The sequence below is a fragment of the Apteryx rowi genome, unplaced genomic scaffold, assembly GCF_003343035.1.
Source record: "Apteryx rowi isolate R43461 unplaced genomic scaffold, aptRow1 scaffold_113, whole genome shotgun sequence".
In the NCBI taxonomy this organism is placed as follows: domain Eukaryota; kingdom Metazoa; phylum Chordata; class Aves; order Apterygiformes; family Apterygidae; genus Apteryx; species Apteryx rowi.
This window is the reverse complement of record NW_020447342.1, coordinates 630,503-635,489: the sequence shown is the minus strand read 5'-3', so window position 1 is coordinate 635,489 and position 4,987 is coordinate 630,503.

Below are 4,987 nucleotides of genomic sequence, written 5' to 3'. Positions count from 1 at the left end.
ACCCAGTTCCAACATCATATACRCCACCCAAATGAGAATGCCCTTGCTTTAAAAAAAAAACCCCAAAACATATCATGGCATACAAATACATTCCTAACTGGACTGTTCTGCTGCTTAAATTAGGCTTATGATCAGCCAGGGAAGGGCTAGATCTTGTTTGCCTTAATTGCATCTCTTCCTGATGGTGAGGGCCAATTCTGATCCATCTCTCACTACATTCGGTGCACCTAATGTTGTCAGAAGGGCATATGGCAAGTCACAGCAACATTTGGCCCAGTAAATCAGGTTGCGTGACTGTGAAAGAAGCATTTCTCCTGCCCCGAAACACTTATCCTAGTGCTGATGGGGACAGCTGAACTGATGTCCTGCTCAGTACAACCCCATGTGATTGACCATGTGTACAAACACAGCTTGCAGATTAGGAAAACTGAAGAGTTGAATTTATCATAACTCTTCATTTTTTAGAAGGACATCAAAAAGAAATCTGTAGGTAAGGATAAAATATGAAAAGTGACCATAGTAAACTGATCTTTGAACTGGTCTAAAAAGTTACAGTTCCCTATAAATCCAAGAAACAGTCACAGTGATAATAATTCTGCATTCACTTCAAGAATTTGAATAGGTTGCTGCTATAAACCTTGCAGCTGTTCATGCAAGATTCAGTAGCTACCTTCTTCATGCAGGGGATCTGTACTGTGCACTAACTGTGGCAGCTGTGCTGTGATATGTGATCGTAAGAAGTCAGTGTTATCATTAGTGTTATCATTAACAGTTCCTGTTATAGTTACCCAAGAAATCTGAACTGTGGCACCTCCTAATTTCTTTCAGTTTGACTTTGTTATGCCAATGTTCTTTAATGCAGTTCTCTTGTGAACAGTACAAACCCTCCTTTCTTTCCTCCTCCTCTTTTTGAGATGTCTGTTTTTTCATTCCCCTTCAAACCTTGGAAGACTGGTAACTTGTGCTCTTTATTTCAGATACAAGGCAGTCTTCATGTTTATTCATGCAACCATGTTAGAATATTCAATTACACTCTGATAGTGGTAGAAAAGCCTTTCTCTACTCCTTTCCTTTTTTTGTGTGTGTGTTTGGTATATAAGCTATGTATAAGTAATGTAACAAGAGTTCTGTTTTCTTGAGGGGATATTAATCATCTTTTGTTACTCCTGCTACCTTCAGTGCTTTTATCTTCCAGTAACTTGTTCTGCGTTACAGAAGTACTGTAAGTAAAAGAAAAACTAGAGCCATAGTAGTATCTGGTGATCGTTTACCTGGTCCCAGAGTACCAAATATGGTACAATCAGCTATTGCTAGGCAGCAGGTGTGTGAGAAGCATGCTGTCTTTCAGAAAAATACAGAAACCTGTCCACTTGCATGAAAGTTAGATATGCTGCTAGTGGCCAAAACATGTTGTACTGTATGTCTCAGTTTCTTTAGGAACCATGTAGGAGGCTTTCATCGTATAGCACTTTCAGGACACCAAGCCAAAGAAGTCATTTTTTCAGCAGGCAAAATGCCGCTAGTTTATCCAATTGTGGAGCTGTAAGAAGTGGATTGTTAAGATAACTATAAGCTACTGTACACTCACATATGCCATGTTGAGAAAGCTATTTATGACTTMAAATGTTTGTCTGGAAATAAATATGAGAATTTAACTTCCTATCCCTTGTACTCACTGCGACATGCTCACACCATGGCAGAGCGCTCCAGAAAGTTTTCTTGTATACAGAAAACCAGGGTGTTTGGAGACCCCATTGCAGTGGGGGCTGGGGGGGTGTCTCCAAGGCTCCTTCCTGCAACGGTGGGGCTGGGGAGGTGGTGGGGCAGGGCCAGCCTACCCCTGTTTCCCCAGTTAGCTCCTCTGTCAAGTTGGGAGGGTTGCGTTCCCTTCCCATCTCTGCGCTTCCTGCTCCGCGGTGGCCTGGCATCTTGGGCGTCCCACACAGCAAACCGGTCAGCGGCTGGTCCTGGGGCTTTCACCCTCTGGTACGGCCGTGGGTAACATAGAGTTAACTCTCTGGAGGGGAAGGTGTGTCCCTGTTGGCTCACTTCAGCTCCAGCGGTGGGCTGGGAAGGAGGGAGATGTACTCCTTGATTAGGCATGTGTGTTTCCTACCTCAGACCCCTCCCAAAGAAAGGGGTCTCCAAGAAGACCCAGGCGTGGAGCAGGGCAAAAGCAGGCGGAGGAAAACTGAGCTACTGCTGGGCAGTTCAACCGGTTGTCGCTGCTCTTTCTCATGGTGCTATGCAGCTCATGGAGCTGCTGGAGGCAATACGGCACCTGCTTGCCCAGTGCTCTGTGTCCCCAGCGGTCACCTCCTGCCACAGCATGTACAGCCCCTTCCTCTGGGGCAGCCTGCTCTTCCTTCCTGCCTGTTATCATGGCTCTTGCACCTAATTTCTAAGACTTATAGGGAGTTTGAGTGGAACACGGACTTACTCCCACTACGTGTGCAGGGTGATATCCAGTTTCTTTGCAAAACAGCACCATCTAGTCACCTAGTCAACTCACCAAAACATTGCGACTGCTGCCCTTTCTGGTCAGCGATGCCTCACTACGAAATGTTTCTACTTCTTGTTGCACTGTCACAACCAGGCCACTTGTAATTTGCCTCTCCCTTGAGGTCTTAGCTGGTTAAAAAAGGTGAAGCATGCTTTGGCTCTTGCCTGCAGTGTTGCTCTGCAGCAGCTGGGATCAGGCTGCCTGGATTTCTCGCCAGCTATGGAGTCAATGGTGCATGGGCACGGAGATGGGAAGGGCCAAGAAACAGTTCTCCAGTGTTTTCCCAGCCCTGGGAAGAAAGTGATGCATGATGGGTTAGATTAGGAGGCTACAGGTCATTGCAACACTATTCCAGAGGAGCTCTGCACACAGCTCCTCCCTGTTGAGTGCTGTGCAGGCTCTCAACACAGGGCCTCTTCCCAAATGGCCAGGGATTTTGTCTCTGTGTTTTCCTGCAACTCTGCTAATGAAAAAGAGCATGTGGGTGCCCTTCAGCTGTCCCCTGTGCTTGAGTATAATGTGCTGTCGCTGGTGGGTTGCAAGTGAACATGCCTGACTTGGCGCTGATTACAATGCGGGAGCGTGCAGAAGGTCTCTTCTGCTGGCAGAGCTGTGGAGGTGGGAGCTTCCCCCAGAGAGAGAGAAACTGCTGGCAGGTGGGGACTGCGGTCATCTTAGCCACTCCACGTGGATCTGGAGGAGGCCCTCGCTGGCTTTTCCCAGTTGGTCTAGATATGACTTTACCTAATGCTGGGAAATGCTGTTCTCCTTTCAGAGATGCGGGGTAGGAATGATTCAACTTCCACTCAGCTTTTCCAGAGGGGAAATGTTACTGAATGCTGGCGGGTGGGGTATGGATCTCAGCTCCACACCTCAAGCAGGGGGGTCATGTGTCTTAGTGACTGGTAAAGCGGCTTGACCTTTTTTGTCTGGCAGCTGTAACTCCTGCGTAAGAAAAGCTCCAGAAGAGTCAGAGAGTCCATTGAAAACAAGTAAGATTTTTTTGCTTTCTGGACTGAACGTGGCTCACACCATCTGCCAGGAAACCTTGCAGGAGAAAAAAAAATTTTCATCACATCCCTTCCTCTACTCCTTCCTCAATCCCTTAAAGTGGGATATGGGAAAGATTAGATTAGAAAAAACTGGGTGGTGAGAAACTCTCTCCCAGAGAGCAGCAGCAGAACAATTAGGCAGGTTAACTTTATTCCAGCAGAAGGTAGTTGCTGCCTTCTCCAGACCACAGAGCGAATGAGGAGGATCTTCCCTCTCTTACACCCTTTGAGAAGAGACATTTTCTTATTACTTTCTTCCCCACCTGTCCATTTTAGGTGAGACAGCTAGTTTCACGCTGACTTTCTGCCTCAGTTTCTACCTCTTGTCAAGAAAAAGTTACTTTCTGCAGAGCTATCTGCCTTCTTCCTACTACTTCATTCAGTCTGCGGCACCTCATGTTTGTGCTGTGCCTCCTGGGATCAGATGCTCTCCGTCTTTCCTGCTTTCCTGCCTTCCAACAAGCTTCAGTTGCTGCTACCTGCTGCTGGAGGTCACTGTAGCCTCAGGCTCAAACAAGAGAGCTCTCATCTTTTGCTCTCATTATCCCCAAATCCTTTGCCAAACACAGCTCTCATTAAGTTCAAAGATTTGGGCTGGTTTGTATTCCTGTGGCAAACAATTGGCCTGATAGCAAATACTTATTAAATGATCATTTTTGATGTCCTACCCTGTTTTTTCTCCTGTGCCTCATGGGCTGGAAAAAAAATTATGCCCATTCTTGTCGCAGCAGTCTTTAGCTGTATTTGCAGACTGTCTTCACATTCCCTTTGTCCTCGTTCCCTTTGCCTTTAGAAGCAATTCCACCAGCTTTTTCTTGCAGACTTGAAAGAATTGTGGTGGCGAAAGACTGGAGGTTGAACTGTCTCAACCGCAAGCAGCCAAATTATGGACAGCCCAGGAAACTGCCATTCATCCTCACTACCTGACTCGTAAGTGCTCCTAGCCTGCCACAGGTGCAAAGCTGAGCTTATTCTCCTTGCAGCTTTGGCAAGGTGGATGACTGCTCCCAAAGCCGTTTGAGCACACAGTCGGCTGGATAATTTGTACCTGCCATAGACTTGCCTCTCTCTTCCAGGTGGTTTGTCATTGGAAAAAATAAAACTTGGGATGCAAGCACCTGTATGAATCCTGTTCACAGGATGTGTGTGTGAAATGGGGTAACTAAGACAGCCACAGAATCAAAGAAAAAAAAAAATTTTTGGACTCTTGTTAGAAGTCTGATCACCCGCACTGACAAAATTAATCTGGCCATGTTGCAACCTTGTTTTGTCCAATCCTTTTGCTGTGCACCTCTAAGAAGAGCACGAAGCTGTCTTTCCCAGAACCTCCCTTAGTTGAAGACAACAATCAGATCACTCCTTAGCCTCTTCTTAAAAGAATAAAAACTTTTATTCATCCATTTCAGTCCTTAAGCATGTTTATATTCCCAGG